This window comes from Equus quagga, chromosome 21 (assembly GCF_021613505.1).
Source record: "Equus quagga isolate Etosha38 chromosome 21, UCLA_HA_Equagga_1.0, whole genome shotgun sequence".
NCBI classification, from domain to species: Eukaryota; Metazoa; Chordata; class Mammalia; order Perissodactyla; family Equidae; genus Equus; species Equus quagga.
The window spans coordinates 36580895-36600168 of NC_060287.1; the positions used below are offsets into that span (position 1 = coordinate 36580895).

General features: G+C 48.5%; 1 long non-coding RNA gene across 2 annotated transcripts; it reads right to left on the minus strand.

Annotated features, from left to right (window-relative positions):
* Nucleotides 1-13089: 13089 nt before the first annotated feature.
* Nucleotides 13090-18561, minus strand: LOC124231525 (uncharacterized). 2 transcript variants are annotated; one of them, XR_006886583.1, is made up of 4 exons: nt 17702-18561; nt 17306-17424; nt 16355-16435; nt 13090-15014 (listed from the first exon to the last, which is right to left on the minus strand). It is a non-coding gene; the product is annotated as an uncharacterized LOC124231525 (long non-coding RNA). The 2 variants fall into 2 exon arrangements; XR_006886582.1 differs by having other exon boundaries at nt 17306-18561.
* Nucleotides 18562-19274: the final 713 nt, after the last annotated feature.

A 19274-nucleotide genomic window follows, 5' to 3' on the forward strand; every position in this document is an offset into this window, starting at 1 on the left:
CCATTTCAACCACTTTTAAGTGTACGGTCAGTCACAAGAAGTACACTCTCATCATTGCCCAACAATGTGGATACTGTAAAGAATCATTTACTTATACTTCTCCCGGGCCCACCCCTGTTTTTCATTGTCTGGAAGCCCTGCCAGCTCACTGGAGGGGCATGGTGGTCCACAGCTCTTATCTCAACTGCATTTTTACTCAGGAGACTTTAGACAAATCAGTTCCTTGTTCGGTGGGGTTACTTCCTTGACAGTAAAGTGGGGGAGCCTGACCAATCCCATGTGTGTGTGCAGTTATAAAATAATTTAATAGAAAGCCATAAAAGCCCTCGGGGAGGCTCCGAGTGGTTACAGAAGACCAGGTGACTACCTGGGGCTCTGGGGAAGTGACCTTTGTCCAAGTATTTCGTTTTAATTCATTTCAACGAGCATTTACACAGAGCGCCTACTGTGTATGGCCTCCTGCCCCGAGGTGAACGGGTCCGGGAGTGAGACAGCACCCCCGCCCTGAAACCTGAAATCCATCTCGGGTAACCGTTCTCGGAACAGGAGGTGCAAACTTCAAGGAACCAGGTGACAACGCCATGTGAGTCCAGCAGGCAAGGCCATGGGAGAGCGTTGTGCATGTGGGCGCTCCAGTGAAGTTATGCATTAACCAGCTGTCCACACCAAGGGTATTTCTGGACTGAATTTGGCGAGACCTTTTCACTAAAATAAAATAAAAGCTGGCCCACTTTTGAGGGATTCAAGTATTCCCTTTTATAAAGCCAGCTTTGCTGCCCAGCCTCCCCGTGTTTTGCGCTCTTTAACGTGCATGAAAACCTACTTGACTGCGTGGTGTAGAATGCAGATTCCCTGGGCCTACCCTCAGAGGTGCAAGTCCGTGGCTCGGGGGCAGTGCCCGGGAATCTTCATTTTAAACCAGCCCCCGAGGAAGCTGTTGCAGGTGGAGCTTCACACTTTGAGAAACATCTCGCAGCCCCCTGCCCGTTTAGGCCCTGCCTCCTGCGGGCTCCCTCCTCCAATGGCCAGGGGCGTCTCTGCTGTCTCTCCTGACGCTGACATCCGGGGGGCAGGGGTCACCTCGAACCACCCTAAAATCCACCACACAGCTGAGTAACTGCCGTGAGACTAGGGAGCTATCATTTATTGTTCTTTCCTGGAACACTTTATGAGTGTCATGCTGTGTTACTCAGTTGCCAAAGGTGACATCTGTCACCATGAAAGGCCATCCAGCCCCAGGGCGGGGAGCCCAAGGCTGTCGGCATTTCCAGGGACCCAGCTAGCAGTGTGCTGCTGCAAGAGCTGAATTATTAGTGTGTCTCCAAGAATACTGGCCTGGTTTGAGCCCCTCAGTTTACACATGGGGAAACTGAGGCTTAAAAAGGCGACTGTCTTCCCCAGGTCCCAACACTGCTCAGATTTCCTGCTCCGTCCAGCTCCACTCTTCTTCCTCCTTGCCTCACCAGATTCTCCCAAGATTCTTCTTGGCCCCAGTTCTTCCACGTTGGGTGTGCCTGGAGACCCGGCTTCCCACATTTGAGGGCTTCTCCATCAGCACAGATGGCACCTTCACTGTCTGGGCCAAGAAACCCACACCATAGAAGAGTTTGCCTCCAGCCTCGGTCTGTGGCCACAGCAGGTGGGGAGAGGCCCCAGATCCCTCCCTCCTGGGACACGGGCTCGGCTGGGGGCAGTCAGCCACCTTGCTCCTGGGAATTTCTTAAGTAGAATTTGGCGGGGCTGCAAACACACCTCTTCTCTCTCAGGAGGAAGGAAAGGAACGTGACTCAGGACAGCATCAGCTTGCCCCCCGGACAATGCAGACAAAGGAGGGTCCTCACTGCGGTGGCCAGACTGAGGCTTTGTCCCCCAGATTCCCAGGGCCCATGGCCGAGGGGCATGGACAAGCAAACCCCCAGCAGGACCGACAATCACTGTGGGTGGGGGACTCGAGCTGCCCGGCCACAGCTACACACGGCTCATTGCAGTTTGCATTTTAACCAAAATCGAATGTTGGCAGAGTTTTATCTTACAAGTAAGAAAATAAACCTTAAAAACAATGACCACTCAACAGAACAAGAGAATTACAAACAGTGTTACCCTCACTGCAGCCCCTCCACCACCCCAGGACTCCTGACGGGTTGGGCTCGTTTATCCAAACAAATACTGCCTTTGTGCACCACTGGGACGGGGCACCTGCAGGCCACAAGTGCCATCCATTGTGACGATCGTGTCCACTCTGACCCTGCTATGGGCTGGATGTTTGTGTCCCCAAATTCACACATTGAATCCTAACCCCGAGGTGATGGTATTAGGACGTGGGGCCTTAGGTTATGAGGGTGGAGCCTTCAAGAATGGGATTAGGGATCCCAGAGAGCTGCCTCCCCCCTTCCTCTGTGTGAGGACACAGCGAGGATACCATCATCTATGACCCAGGAAGTAGGTCCTCACCAGACACCGAGTCTGCCGGCGCCTTCATCTCAGACTCCCAGCCTCCAGAACTGAGAGATAAATGTCCGCCATTTACAAGCCAGCCTGTCTCTGGTGTTCTGACTGAGCAGCCTGAACTAAGACAGACCCTGTCTCACACCATCTCTTGCCTCTCTTTCCTGGTCAAACCTCTCGGAATAGCATCTGCCACCTGCAGCATCTCACCGTCTTCCTACTGGGTAATGTCTTGCAGTCTGGTGTCCACCTAGAACTCTGGGAATTGCTCTAGGATCGCCCTGGGACCTCCCATTTCAATCCACCGGCCGTTGTGAGGTCCTCGTCCTCCCCAGACCCACAACAGCCTTGACTTCATCAGCACACGCGCCTCCTTGAAATGTTTGCCTCTCTTCCACTGGACTCTTGTGGCTCCTCCAGCCTCCAAAGATGTGCCTTCAAGAAGTTTCCAGTTCTGTGCTCCTCATTTCTTCCCCCTCAACACTCTGCACGGTGGCATCTTGCCCGTTCTGGCTCTGGATGGCCAACTCTCCACTCACCCTCCCCCCAGCTCTGTCTCTCTGGCAGCCTTGGGACCAGAAGCTCATCCTGCTCCATCACATGTGGGAGCCGCTCAGAGAAACGAGACAGCCCGGGGGAGACACAGCAGCATCTGCAACTCTAATGTGACATTGCCCAGCGAGGGTCTCAAGGAAAGGGGGTAGAAAAGACAGCTCTTTGGGCCCCTCAGCGCGGCTTTAACCCTGATGATACCACAGAGCTGCCGTCTCTCCTCTCTGCCTCTCCACTCTCTCTTCTTCTCTGTCTTCCCTTTGGCTCCATGGGCCGTGAGGTCCAAACAGCCAGGCCTCCTTGCTTCCCCAACAGGGGGTAGCTTGTGGCCAGGGGTCCCAGGAGCCCAAGTTGGTAGATATTTAGCCCCCAGGTTTCAAGAACCCTGAGTGGGTCATGGGCACCCCAATTGGTGGAGAGGAAAGTGTCCTTCCTAGCTTTTACTCTCCAGCAATATTAACTGAGTTCTGGTGGAGGCCAAATGGCAAGCCATAAAGAGTAGGGGACGGGGGGAAGGTGCAGGTGGCCGGTGCTGTTTTGGGAAGTTAGAGAGGAAGGTGAGAAAGACACTCTGTGAAACTGGAGGGAACTACAGAGCTGTAGGAGGGGAGACGGGAGATGGAGTGGCCAGGTCAGAGGAGAGCCTCGAAGATGGAGAATCTCAGAGGTAAAGGGCACTTTTCGCCCAAGTGGAAAGAGGAAGAGAACAGGAGTGACCATCACTGAGAGAGTCTGAGGCAGCGAGGAAGGCTGGGCGGGACAGGGGATGGGAGGCAGATGAGGGGCGTTTTCCCAGGGAAACACCTGGAGTATACACCTCTCCCTCCCTCTCTCCCTCCTCCTCTCTCTCCTGAAAGGAAAGGTTAGAAAAAGTGACGATGCCAAATGTTTTTCCAGTATGCTTCACCTTTATGAAGCTTCCAGAAAGCAGTAGATCTAACTTTCTGTTTGATTTTAGACTTGATACATCCTTACAGCCTGGGGATCAGGATTTTCTGTTAGGGAAAACATTTAAGAATTCGCATTTAGATCCGCTGTCCTGGGAATGGCTCGTGATCTGCTTTCTGAAAGGGGTGAGGCGGGAGACGGCGAACAGGGTTTGTAGTCAGCCCTGAACTGGGTTTGAACTCTGGTTTCTGGCCTTGACCGACCGGGGACCCTGGTCACCTTCCCCTGTCCCAGTCTCCTTTCTTGCTGAAAACGCCGGAATATCACAGGAAGTTCCCCGAATGCACTTCCCCATCAATGGGACCTTGTATTTCTCCACCGAGCTGAGCAAAATGCTGGGTTTCCAGTGGTGACTCGTGTGATTTATGAGTCACTCGTTCCTGGAAACTAGACCAAAGTATAGCTCCCAACTGCCTGATTGTTTCCTTGTTGCTAAATCTGGTTTTTGGTGGGGTTTTTTTTTAAAGTTTTCTCTTAAAACACCTTTTGACAGATATTTAATACAGCGTGAACTTCCTCTGGCCATGTGTCCTCTCTTTTCTCCACCTCGTCTTCTTCCTCTCACATCATTTATCACCCCAACAGCTCAAAGATAATTTACCTGAATTTCCTGGTGCCAAAAAATTCCCCTTCATCTAGGTGGAATCGTCACCTGTTATTCATTTCCCCATCATCCTCTTCCTCTCCCCCAAACTCTGCCATAGATCCCCGATGATATTATTCAAATGCAGTATTGAGACCTATGGCGTATCAATATGGAAAATAATCAAACCGATGTTTATTACACCATAGCTCTTGTAATCTTTCGAGCAATTATCAATGCATCTCTCCCATTATTATTATCCCAAAGATCGTGTCTAAGATTCCCCGGGAGAATTCGGTGCTTGTCATTGGGATCTTCCCCCAAATGACAAAAAATTCAGTGTTGTTTAAAGGGTGTGTGCTCTGGGACCCACTTACTCCATTTGAACTTTAGAAAAGATGGTATTTATTAATGTTGCAGTGTAATAAAAGGGATCACCACAATCCGATGAAGAATAATCGAGAAAATATCGATTTTAGATTGACTTTTAGATTAAATGCACGGAGACATACGGTGAGAAGGGAAAGATGAATGAACTCTGACTCGTGAGCGTGTCCCCTTCCCGATCCAGCCCCGTCAGTGGTTTAGATAAGGACGAAGCCCCTAACGGAAGCTCACTCCAGGTCCCACCCACCCTCCAGCCTGAAGCTCAGTCTCCCCCTCCAGCCTCGCACGCTGCTCGCTCCCTCTGGCCTCAGGAATCTTGCACATGCTGTTCCTTCTGCCCCAACACTCTTCCCTCCCCTTTGTCTAGTTAATACCATGGAATGACCCTCAAAGCCCTGCTTCCTCCGGGAAGCTCTCCCTGCCCGCCTGCCAGGCTCGGATCCCCAGAGTTCCTGCTTTTACAGCACCCACACCCCTGCAGTGGGTTTGTGGGTCTAGAGGAGGTCTGTCTGCGGTGCCGTCTCGAGGCACCTGGGTCTGCACAGGTGAGCAGGCACCGGGCGTGCGGAGGCCGAGCGTGACGAACGAAGGACTCGCCTCCTGCATGCTTTGTGAATTCATCACAGTGAGTTAACACAGTAAACCTGGAAGGGAGGCACCACCACCATCCCATCTTATAGATGAGGAAATTGAGGCTCAGGGATAGTAAATATGTTGTCCAAAGGTCAAAGGCTGGTAAATGGTGGAGTTTGAATTCCAAAGCTAGACTTGTAACCATTGAGCTAAAGATCCCCCAACTTTTTCTTTCTTTCTTTTTTTTTTTTTGAGGAAGATTGGCCCTGAGCTAACATCTGTGCCCATCTTCCTCTACTTTATATGTGGGTCGCCCTCACAGCATGACTCGATAAGGGGTGCGTACGTCCCTGCCTGGGATCCAAACTGGCGAACCTGGGCCACCAAAGTGGAGCACAAGAATTTAACCACTGAACCACCGGGCCAACCCTCAACTTTTTCTTAAATTAGATCTGGCTTTGAATCATCCAGACGATTGTCCTGTAATAGCCTCAGGGCTCCTTAAACCCCAATTTGTAATCCAAAGAGGGGCAATGGAACCCTTCCAGGCTGTTCCTGGGAGGAAAGAGCCTTCAGTCCCGGAGCTGAATTCCCCTATTGATTCCCCTAGTTGTCTAAGTGGGGCTGTCTGGGAGGGAGGGGCCAGGGCACAGCCCCCAGGACCCCACCTTGGAAACCTTGTGGAGGGCGGGGGCAATGGACACCGCTGTCCCACACAGAGGAGGAGCAGGTCCTGTGTCCTGCCACATGTAGGGGGCTTCATCTGCTTCTCCAGCAAGATGAAATGAATGAATGGATGAGTGAGCGAATGAATGAATTCATCAGCCTTCCAATAATGGCCTGGATGCCGCTTTTAGAGATTGGTTTCTCTCTGAGGTATAACTTAATCCAATCCTTATCAGTCTTTTCTACTTGAGTGAGAATTAGTACCAGCTTGCCCTCTTCCTGCCTGCTGACAGCTGGTTGTATAGAAAGAAGGGTGGGGGATGCCTGGGTGCCAAAAGGCTGAGGGATCTAAAGAGCAGGAGGGAAAGGAAGGGCCCTGAGACAGCCTTTGTCCAATTGGCAATCTTGTGGGATAGGCCCGCCTCCACTGTAAGCCTTAGAGACGTGACTTGGTACCTAAGAGCCATCAACATTGGGGACTCATAAAGGGACCAAGTCTGGCTTTAGGATCAACTCCCTTCTGCCTACTCCTTCCTCTGGAGAAGACGACAGCAAGCAGCCGTGATCCCAGCCCAAGGGACATGACATTTGTGCAACGCACCCTCTGGGGACCCCAGAGTCTCTCAGATGCCTGAGATCCGCCCTTGCTGAGGTCCTCCCGGTAGAGGGAGCAGCAGCCCTCCTCCCCTGCCCAAGGCCGCCCTGGTCCCTTGGCCTCGCCCCCAATCTCATCTCCTCTTGACGGAGGGGCTGAGACGTCCTTCAGCAGGTGTTTACGTGCCAGGCCCTGCTCAGGACCGGAATGTCACAGTGAGCCAACAAGTGGGGACCCCCGAGGGGGCTTCTGGGGCCTGAGTTCCCCCTCCTGGGGAGGGTGCGTCCATTTCGGAAGCAGCACAACGCCATCAAAGAACACGCATGGGGGCTGGCCCCATTTGCCAAGTGGTTAAGTTCGAGTGTTCCACTTCTTCGGCCCAGGGTTTCACCGGTTCGAATCCTGGGCATGGACACGGCACCATTCATCAGGCCATGCTGTGGCGGCGTGCCACATGGCACAACTAGAAGGACCCACAACTAAAAATACAAGACTGTGTACCCGGGGACTTTGGGGGGGAAAAGGAAAAAATAAATAAAATTTTTTAAAAAAAAAGAGCACACGTGGAGTGACAAGCCCCTGCCCCAGTCGCCTGTGTGGCTGAGGGTGGACGGCACCCTGGAATTCTCCGTGGTGGCTCCAGGGGGTGGTTCCAGTCCCTCCAGGACCAAGGGCCCCCTTGCTGCCATGCCCTCCTGGCACGGGATCCCGTCCGTCTGGCGGTGGGGCTGTGCGCAGACCCTGGCGCCAGCCCTCATCTCCTAATTTTACTGAGTTGTTTCCACCTGAACTTCGAGGGCAAAGAGCCCGCTAGCATAGTGGCCTGGTGTTTGTGGGACAGTTGGCCCAGATTTAGGATATAAACTGTGGTTCTGAACGCTCTGGGGCCACAAGCCAGTTGTGATGCTGATGACAGCCGGAAAGGCCTGGGAGACAGGAGCATATGAGAGGGAGAAAGAGACGAGTGGGAGGGCAGTATGGAGGGGAGGGCAGGACCTGGGCAGGTGCACGGGGCGGCCCCCCTCCAGGTGTGTGTTGGGGGACACAGGGCAGCAGCATGGCTTCTCCAGGGAGGGCGCAGAACAGCTTTCCCAGGCTCGGGACAGAGCCACGTGGAGGGACCGGAGCCACTGGGCAGGAGGCACTCTGTCTGCCTCACTAGCGTTGACTGTGTATCAAGCTGGCTCCTGCAGGTTGGCATCACATTTAACGGCGTTTCAATTGGAACTGGGAGTTTCAGGCTAGTTTACAAAGCTGTAAAACGCTACATTTGTTTCATACTGTTCCCATAAAGCACATGGGAGCTCTATTTTCATTTTACAGAAGGAGCTGAGCAAACAGACACCTGGCTCCCCGAGCAAACAGACACCTGGCTGCCCATCGCATAGCCTGTCAGCGACGAAGCAGAGATGTAAATTCCAGAACTGTTGGCTCCTGGCGTGTTGGCAAAGTCCACAGGGTAGGTTCTTCCAGGCTGGGACCTTGGGCTTGCCGCCTCGCCCTCCCAGTGCAGACCCCACTCCTGAGGCCGGTCTAGGATGAGAGAGAATGAGCAGAGCGGCCGGAGGGGATGGGGAGACCCCAAAATGAGAGGGTGGGTGGAGTCGGTGAGGCAGGGGGGAATGTGCTGGCTCACGCCTCACCCAGGAGGTCTGGGAAGGCACCTGGACGTCCACCTGCCTCACGTTCACCCCCTGAACACAGGTGGGCTTCTCAAACACTGCATTCATGGCCTCCTTATGAAGCACCCAGGATGTCATCCGATCCCTTCTCCTAAATCAAGCCTAATGGTCACCGGACCCGTGTCCTCCTAGGACCCATTCAATCATAGACACACTCCCTGGGGACATTCAAGCCACTGAACCTCCAGCTTAGTGGGAGACAGCACGTCTCTCTCCCCAGAGGGGGCTGGGAGCTCCAGGGAAGCCCTCTCCATGGGGACAGAACTCTGTTCAAGTGCAGATGGAGCTGCATGGAGCTAAAAGGCAGGAGAGACAGAATCGGGTCCTCCAAGGAGGGGAGACGCATGGGAGGGCCGGGTGGAAGGCTGGTGTCTCGAAAGGTGACAGCCTCAGTGTACAGGTGAACGAGAAACAGATCCACTGAACAGGAGACACTTAACCACTATTTTAATTCTAAAAATTTTAGTTCTATTTTTAATGCTAAAAATTCACATGGAAATGCAATGGACCCAGAATGGCCAAAAAAAGTTTTTTTGAAAAAGAATAAAATTAGGGGACTCATACTGCTTGGCTTCAAGACTTACTTTAAAGCTACAGTAATCAAAACAGAAAGGTAATGGGCTAAAGACAGACAAAGAGATCAGTGGAACAGACTAGAATTGAGGAATAGACCCGTATCTATCTAGTCAATTGATTTTTGACAAAGGAGCCAATGTACTTCAATGAGAGAGGAAAGCCATGAAGCTGGAACAAAAGGATTTCCATCTCAGAAAAATGAGCCTCAGCCCCTCCCTGATGCTGTACACCAAAATTAATTCATAATGGATCCTTAAGTCCGTAACGAAAACTACAAACTTCCACCTTTGCGTAGGCAAAGATTTTTTAATCAGGACACAGAAAGCACTAGACACAAGAGAAAATAATTGATCATTAGATTCATCGAAATTAAAAATCATTAAGAAAATCAACAGACAACACACAGATTGAGAGAAAATATTTGTAGTACATGCATCTGAAAAGGACTTGCATCCAGAATATATAAGAAGCTGCTACAACTTGATAATAAAGTGAAATAAAGTAAAGTTAAAAAAGACAAATGACCCAATAAAAATACGGGCCAAAAGCTTGAAAAATAATTCATGTAAGAAGATGTACAAATGACCGATAAACACGTGAAGAAGCGTTCAAAGTCCTTAGTCATCAGGGAAATTCAAATTAACACACAATAAGATGACTATGCCAATATTAGTAATATATTAATTAAGGTTATCATATTAATTTAATAATAGTAATATTCTATTAGCCAATAGAATGGCTAAAATTAGTAAAACTGACAACGCCAAATGTTGTCAAGGATGCAGAACAAATTGGAGTCCTCATACCCTGCTGGTGGGAGCGTAAAATTGTACAAACACTCTTGAAAACTGCTTGGCAGTTTCTTATATGGAAACAGTGTCAATTCTTTGCCCACCTGTGATCACAGGTTTTGCCCTGTGATTTTGTAGTTCTTGCCATTAAGTAGTGGAGTCTATTTCTTCAGCCCTGGAGTCTGGCTGGGCACTGAGACTTGCTCTGGCCAGTGACCATGGCCGAGGCCTCCAGAGGCCCTGCCTCCTTCCACTTGCTCTCTTGGAAGCCAGCCCAACTGCTGTGAGAGCCCAGGCTAGGATGCTGGGTGGTGAGTGGCACGTGGCTCAGTGATCCAGCCGATAGCCAGCCAACCTCCAGACTCCGAGTCACCTGGCTGGCCTGTAGCTTACCCCAGACATGCCAGGGGGCCCCAGGGAACAGCAGAACCATACCCACAAGCCCAGCCTAAGTCTTGACCTGCAGAATCTTAAGCTGAATAAATTAGCATTGTTTTAAGGCACTCAGAATAAGGGAGATTTGTTACGCAGAAATAACTAACTGACACAACTGTGTTAAACAGGCATGTTGTCTGTTTCTGGGGACTAGCATGACAATATTCCTCATTAGGAACAATGATAAATGACATTTCCTTTACGTTTAGTTTGTTTCAGGTGTATAACCTGCCGCACCATTTTTCCACAGCCATGGCGTAGCATATGTAATTAGAAAAAGCTCCAGGGCTGGCCCTGTGGCCAAGTGGTTAAGTTCACATGCTCCACTTTGGCAGCCTGGAGTTCACAAGTTTGGATCCTGGGCACAGATCTACACACCACTCATCAAGCCATGCTGTGGCAGCTTCCTGCATAGAAGAACTAGAATGACTTTCAACTAGAATACACAACTATGCACTGGGGCTTTGGGGAGGAAAAAAAGGAGGAAGATTGGCAACACATGTTATCTCAGGGCCAATCTTCCTCACCAAAAAAAAAGCATACCTAAACAACACAAAAAGAAAAAGCTCTGTGCATATGGTCAGAACTAGATTCAAATCCTAGCTTCACCATGAGTTAGCCAAGCAGGACACCCCTAAAATGTGGGGGTGGGGATCAAAGTGAAGCACAACTGGAGTCACAGGCCACGGGCTGGCCCCTCGCTTTCCACCCCAGCTCCATCTTCCCCAGAAGTGCCTGTGCACAAGCGTGTGGGCACTGACCTCTGTAAACCCCGTGGCCTTGGCCAGTCCTAACACGTACACGCCAGTTGTGCAGTCCCTGCTGGGAAGCACGACCCAGGGATGAGGCCCTGCAAGAGGGGTCGCGGCGCTCGGGGCAGGGAGCTCCAGGTCCTGGAGTGTGGTCGAGCTCAGGCTCCAGGTGGGCAGATACCTCGGGCCGTGGCCCCCTCCCTGTCAGGGGAGAGACTCAGAGGAGGTCAGAGGGGCAGGAACAGCGGCTGGGGTCTGAGGGCAGCGCTGTAGGCAGGTGACTTTGGAAGAACAACTTAGTCTCTGGAAGTCTCAGTTTTCATGTCTGCAAAATGCAATCAAAATAACCACGCTCTTCATCTCACTGGTGTTTTTTTTTAAACTGCGGTAAAAAAACACACGACATAAAATTTACCGTGTCAACTGTTTCTGAGTGTCCCACTCAGTAGTGTTGACTATATTCTCGTTGTTGTGCAGCAGATCTGTAGAACATCTTCATCTTGCAAAGCTGAAGCTCTGTCCCCATTAAGCACGAATTCCCCCTGCCCCACCCTCCCCAGCTCCCAGCAACCACTGCTCGACTTTCCGTCTCTACGAATTTGACTCCGGTGGGCGCCTCCTAGAAGCGGAATCGTGCAGTATTTGTCTTCTGTGTCTGGCTTGTTTCACTCAGCAGAATGTCCTCAAGCTTCATCCATGTTGTAGCAGGGGTCAGAATTTCCTTTCTTTTAAAGTGTGAATAATATTCCGTGTGTGTAGACCACATTTGGCTTATCCATCCATCCATCATCCAAGGTCACTTGGGTTGCTCCCACCCCTTGGCTATTGTGAATAATGCTACTATGAATATGGGTGTACACATACCTCTCTGAGATCCCGTTATCAATTCTTTTGGGTATAGACCCAGAGATGGGATTGCTGGATCATACTGTAGTTTTATTTGTAATTTTTTGAGGAACCTTCATACTATTTTCGATCGTGGCTGCACCATTTTGCATTCCCAGGAACAGTGCCCCAGGGTCCTGATTTCTCCACATCTTCACCCGCATTCGTTATTTTCTGTTTTTTTATTTTTTTTGTCAGTAGCCATCCTAACAGGTGTGAGATGGTATCTTACTGTGGTTTTGATTTGCATTTGTCTAAGGATTAACGATGCAGAGCATCTTTTCATGTGTTTGTTGGTCATTTATATGTCTCCTTTGGAGAGAGGTCTATTCAAGTTCTTTGTCCATTTTTTAGCCAAGTTATTTGTTTTTTGTTCTTGTTGAGTTGTAGGAGTTCTCTATATATTCTGCAAATTAACCCCTTATAGATATTTGATTTGCAAATATGTCCTCCGCTCTGCAGGCTGTGTTTTCATTCTGTGGATTTCACGTCACAGGCTTACCTTTAATGGCTTTAGTGAGGTTTATTGGCAAACAATAAATGAAGCACATACAAAGTGCACACTCTGGTAAGTCCTGACCTACGACGTTTGGATGTAAAGATTATTTTGGTGGTGGGACACATCACCCCGACCCTCGAGAGACCAAAGGCAGAACTCTTTATTACTCATGGCTGCCGCATGGGGGGCTGCACCCGGGGACAGGGTAACAGCCAGCTGGAGCTGTAGGGGCAGCTTCTGTGGGCAAGTGGGATGGGGTTAGCTGGGTCCCGAGGGTTCGCTGTGAATTGGCTAATTGAATCATTGTGTCGGCTCAAGGGCGTAGGGGCTGTCCCTAGCCTGGTTTCCAGCTCCCGGGTGACAAGGGCAGGTGCACTGTGGCCCCGGAGTGTGAGAGCCCAGGAAGGGAAGTGGTGTGGACTTAATCAGCTGCTCAAAGAGGGGAACTGACCGGCCTCTAGTCAGGGCCTGAAAACTGGGTCACACAGCAGTATTTCCATACATAAGTATATGTGCAAAATTACACATTAGATATATATTTTTAAATGTATGCATATATAAAACCCTCCCATAGTCAGATAAAGAGCATCTCCACCCCTTCCAGGCTTCCTTGTGCCCTCGTTCCCTCCCCGCCCACGCCTGCCCACCCCCGGGCGAGGTCCCCGTGGAGGGCCTTGCACTCTATAATCTGACACCACTGGCATCGTCGTTATTCTGAGACTGTCCACGTGGTCTCCTGTGTTGACAGCTGGTTTCTCTTTATCACTGAGAAGCGCTCCGCTGCATGGATGCACCCAGTTTTTTTACCTTCAGCTGCTGAAGGAGGTTGGGGCTCTTCCACTTTGAGGCTACTCCAAACGCAGCCTCTGTGAGGACTTGTCCACACGGCTCTGCGTGGACGCAGACTCTCACTTCCCTTGGTAAACACCTAGGAATGGAGTAGCTGGGTCCTAGGGTACCTGTATGTGTAACTTTTGGGGTTTCTTTTTTTACAGTGCAATCTAGGCATGAAATGTGTTTTTATTTTCAAATTATACAGTAGCATTGAACTTGGGGGAGGTGGGCCCTTCTACGAATTTAAACATGCGTCCAGGTTCCTGTGACCCCTCACCCCCACCCCAAGCAGGATGCAGGATGCTCTCATTCCAGAAGCCCCCTCCTGCCGCCCCTTCAGGGTCACACCTTTCCATCGCCAGTCCCCGGCAGCCCCCGACATGCTCCCCATCGTATAATTTTGTCTATTTGAGAACATCATATAAAGCAAATCATACAGCCAGAAGCTTTTCCAACCTGGCTTCTTTCCCTAAGCTTTTTCTGCCCATCCAGGCTGCGGCACACCCCAGCAGCTGCTCCTGTTTATTGCTGGGAGGTGTTCCTTGGTGCGGACAGACCCCAGTGTGTCTACTCACCCGCTGAGGGGCATCTGGGTTGTGGGACAGACATGCAGACTTTTCATACTGGCTTCTGTCACTTAGTGATATGCATTTAAGATTCCGCTGCGTTTTTTCCTAGCTTGATAGCGCATTTCTTTTCAGCATTGAATAATATTCCACTGTTTCGATGTACCAGAGTTTATTTATTCATTCACCTACTGGAGGATGCGTTGGTTGCTCCCAAGTTTGAGCAATTATGAATAAAGCTGCTCTAAACATTTGTGTGCAGGTTTTTGTGTGGACACGTTTTCAGCTCATTTGGGTAAATACCAAGGTAAATACCGTGGGTGCCGGATCCTATGTTAAGATTATGTTAAGTTTGTAAAAAACACCAAAAACTGTCTTCCAAAGTAGCTGCACATTTTTCATTCCCACCACCAGCGAACGAGAGTTCCTGTTGCTCCACACCCTCGCCAGCTGTGATGCTGGCATTGTCTCAGATTTGGGCCATTTTAATAAGAGTAGAGGGGTATCTCATTGTTGCTTTCATGTTTAACCTTTAAGAAACGGTAGCCCTGTTTCCCAGAGGGGCTGTACCCTTTTGCGTCTCCCCAAGCGGTGTGTGAGCGTTGCCCTTGTTCCACAGTACTTGGTATGGTTATTCTGTTCCAATTTTAGAAACACAGTCTCCCATGAGCTTTTTCATGTGTCAATAAGAAATAGAGTCCAGGGACAGCTTAGACGGATCCTCTGTTTAGAGTCTCAGCCAGGCAGGAATCTGGGTGTCGGACAGGCTGTGTTCTCATCTGAGGTTTGCCTGCAGGAGGATCATTTCCAAGCCTACCCCGGTTGTGGGAAGAATTCAGTTTCTTGCAAGCATTTGACTGAAGACTTCAGTTTCTCACTGGCTGTTAGCCGGGCCCCCCTTCTGCCCCAGAGGCACCCTCCAGTTCCTGCCACATGGGGTTATCCAAGAGGATCACTTGCGTCCTCAAAGCCAGCAAGGCAGAGAGAGCCAGACTCCAGCCAAACTGATGCTAAAGTCTTATGTGGTTGTAACCTTGCACATCTGGCCGTCTGTGTGGTGGTCGGTTGGTTAGAAGAAGTCCCAGGTCTTCCCACACTCGAGGGTGTGAACTCCAGGACTGGGGAAGGAAGTCATGGGGGCCACTTCTCGAGTGTGTCTACCACAAACGTGAGCGTAGATCAAAGCTCCTATTGAATTTTGGGAAAAGCTGTAATATCAGCATATAACACAAAATATCCGTAAAGCTAAAATAAAGAAATAGAATTGAAAAATGTGAGGGACACAGAAATTATTCTGGGAATAGAAGAAATCTTTTAAAAAATTGATCATGAATACCTCCAGAGAGATTAACCTTATTACATTCACAAAACAAAAACAGAATGATATGAAAGAGAAGCTATCAGAAAATAAGAAAGCACGTATAGAAAGTAGAAATCAAATAGTTGAAATAAAATTTGAATAATTAAATTATAAATAAAGGCAAGAAAACCTCCCAGAAAGTAGAGGCTCACTGTGTTTCTAATTTTTTTCTTCCACATATCTAAAACCCATAAAATAATAAATAGAATATATGTAGTACTTAAAAGTTATGATGGTGAGTTCCAGAAGAAATGAGGCGAGATTAATTTGGGGATTGGCACTGGGTAGGGTAAGGGAGGATTAGCTGCTTCATATTAGATAAAGCTTTTAAATGTGTGATTATATGGCTTTAACTTTTAAAAGATACCTTTGAAAAGAAATAATGCTATTTTTAGTCAATGATGGTGCCAGGGCTATAAACAAGGAATGAATAACAAATCCAAAGGGATTCACAATATTGCACTATTTTAGCAAATATAATATGATCTAGATTTTGCCCCTCAGCCCTGTGAATTCAGACCCTTGGCCTTTGAGTTGATGCATCTTCAGTAGTAGACTCACATTAATCAACATAACAGAGACTGATGTATAAACCATAACACTAACTTATAATTTATAATGAAGTATGTAATTGCCCTAGGGATAATTTTTTCACTGTGCACAGTCAGCCTTGGAAGCCAAACTATAACCCAAGAATTGTGATGGTAGAGCTGGACTCAGAACAAAGGAGTTAGTTGGGTGAATGGGATGTATGCAATCTTTTAACAGGAGTGTCTTGTGAGGAGTATGGGAATATTCACAGTCCCTGCCCTAAACTGTGCTTTTATGGACCCGGTCAATGCTTGTCCTGCCCCCTCACTCACACACCTAATCAGATTAAGACATTACATCGTGCAGGTCATTGTCAAGTCAAACTTTCCTGGGGGCTATCATGGGATTTTTGCATATTTTTGCCCTGCTTAGTTATTTCTGTATTTCATAGTTTCAATTTCAAGGATAATCTTAGTTTCTTTAGTTTCAAGTGCTTGAGAAACTGCTCAACTATATTCCAAAAGAACCAAAATAGTTATCAATAGTGTATCAGCTAAAATAATCTTATTTTGACTATTCATTTATTAGTCAAATTAAAAAGTGATAGTTGAACATAAATTTGTTTAGGCCTGTTTTAATTTGCATACTTCTGTGCCCGTGTCTCTGAAATAAGATTCTTGTTCTCCCTAGTTACCTGATAGTGATGATTGAGTATTTTTTAAAGCACGTCAGCTTCCCAGGAAAAAATCCTGTAAAGGACTGGGAGCTCCATTTCCTATAAAATAAAGAAAAGAAAGAAATTACCTTCTTGGCTGCTGTCTCTTCAAATATTGCTTCTGTCCGTTCCTTCTGTCCTCTCCCTCTGAAATGCTAGTCCTTTCACTGTCTCCTCCATATCTTATACCCTCTCTTTTGTCTCTGCTTGCTTCCATCTGGATATTTTCCTCTGGCCTATCTATCTTCCAGTTTATTAATCCTCTCTTCAGCTGTTTCTACCTTGCCATAAACAAATTCATGGTACTCTCAATTTGTCCTTGTATTTTTCAGTTCTAGAATTTTCTATTTTGTTCCAATTTTTAAGACGTTTTCAGTTTTCTGATAAAATTTTAAATCTTGTTTTTATATCCTTGCGCATCACAAACACAATTACTTTAGAGACTGTATCTGATAATTCTTTTATCTAGAGCCCTTTTGTGCCTCTTTCTATTGTCTGCTCTTTTTGCTAGCTCTAATTTATGTCGTCTTGTCTCCTTGTGTTTCTGGTTATCTTTGGTAGAGTGCCAGACATTGTATTTGGGAGAAGATTGCTTAGAAATTATTTGAGGCCTTGGAGGATGTTACCTTTCTCCAGGGATGATTTTGTCTTTATTTCATCCGGGTACCTGGATGGACCCTATACCTGGGATCACCTGAGTACAGCTTCAGTGATTGACATATTTAGGGCCATTTGGGTGACTCGAAGCTGAGCTGTCATCCATGTGAGGGCAGATTTGCTTTCTCTTCCTCCTTGCTCCTGGGGTGTGACCCATTGGGCTTCCAACTCAAAACTTGAGGGAGTTATGAAGACCCTAACCTTGGCAGGCCTGGATTCCTGCTCTCAACCTCCTGGCTCATGAGGTGGCAAAAGTGCTGTGCAGCTTCTCACCTCCTCTTCCTGAAGCAGCAGACAGGGCAGCACTCAATGCTGACCAGACCTCTCCAGACTTCCATCGTCTTCTGGATCTTCATCCATACCATTTCACCACCTTGTTAGGGCTCCCATTCCTTTTAACATTATTAAAAGACATTTGATCCAGTTTATAGTTGTTTTCATTGGGATTATTGGTTCAAACTACCTATTCAATCCAAAAAGCCAGAAGTGCAACTCACTTAAAACCCTGAAGAATAAGCACAAGTTATCGTATGCTCTCTTTTCATTAATGTATTTCTCCAAGTCTTGGCCAAATAATGCTCCATGCTTCAAATATTTATATCTCAGTTTAAGACCCCATAGCCATTCACTGTAATAAACTCAAAGACGAGAGCATTAATTCTAACTCACGTGGCAACAGTGGTTCATTTGTCTTCTTTGCCATCCATCCACTCAAGATGCTTCTCCACAACCCGCATGTCTCCAGACAACAGGAAGTGGGGTTAATAATTCCAACCAAGAAAAACACACAGCCAGACGGGCTGGCTCTGAATGAATAGTTGTGCCTGTAAAGATGAAACATGGCCCAAAGTTTTGAGGGAGGGTTCATAACACAAACATACCCACATACACCTCTGTTGTTGGGATCACACTGGGGGCCTTTGGCTTTCAGTCTGGCACAGTCTTTACGGGGGGTGGAGGTGGGGGTTGAAATGGACGCATCTGCTGATGAGAGATAATCCCCTGTCCACAGCAAGCTTCTCCAGCCAGCCCCCACCTCCCCACCCTCTCTTCTCTCCATCTGCACAAAATTCATGGCTGCCCCATTCATTTGCTTTCAGCTTTGCTTCCTCGAGTCCTTGGAAGAAGAAATTTGTGACGTACAAAGTTAAAGTGAGTCAAAGTTGAGAACTGAGATTGTGGGGGTGGGGTGAAAAGGCTCGGCTGTCAGAATAAATGCTCCTCTGGGGCAATGAGTTGACACTTTAGGATGCGGTTGTTTCTGCGACGTCAGGAGAATCATGTTAGCAGTTGACGGTGTGGTCAGACAAAGCTATGAGAGATGCCACCATTCAACCTGATTTCATTTGAAAGGCTAGAAGGTTTGTGGCCCGAAGAGATGGGGAAAAATGTAAAAAGAATTCAGGATTCCCGTTAAGTTCAAGGATCGTTAGCGTTAGAACCCAAGCAAAATCTAATCAAGTCAGAAGGCGGCATGGGTAGGGGTCACAGAGGTCCGAGAGAAGAGGCAGGATGCATGAGTAAGGCTCTTTCCCAGGGACTCTGGCTAATGACCTGCCCTTTGCTTAAGTTCTAGAATCCATGACCTGGTGACTGCATGGCAGGGCTTAGAGGAAGAGCAGAGCTGCCAGCCGCTGGTGAGCTGGGCAAAGGTTAGGGGGCTCGTGGTGGGGGGCAGGCATCTTTGCGCCAGCTACTAGGGGGGATTTGAGCTGTTTTCCCATGTGCTATGGAATAACTCATTCTTTTTAGAGAGAATTCAGTAAGAATTAAACAGCTTTTTCTTTCCCCTTTTAGTCATCTGCCGGTGTTTTCTGGATACTATGCCTTACACGGCTGAGCTTTACAGAAGGAGCAGGCAGGTTTCCATTTGGAATTTTAACATCACCCTAAAAGCACCAGGATCCCGTGGCAGGATAAAGCTGAAGTGCATTTTGCAAGACTTCAGTCCCTGCAGGGGAGAAACTGGACAGGAAGTCGAGGTTGGATGGAGGGAAGGATGAAAAAAAAAGTGGTGATAGTCTGGGACAGAGGAGATGGTGACTAGGATGAGGGCGGGGGCAGGAGGAATGGAGAGAGGGGAAGGATCTGAGTCTGGAGGAAGAAGGCTTAGGCTCTGAACGTTGATTTGCTGTGGGCGTAACACAGGAGTCGAGGCCGGTGCGAAGCTGCTCCCCTTGAGGCAAGAGGAAGAGGTTTGGGAGGTGAGGAGCCCCCTTCTGGATATGCGGGATCTCCTGGG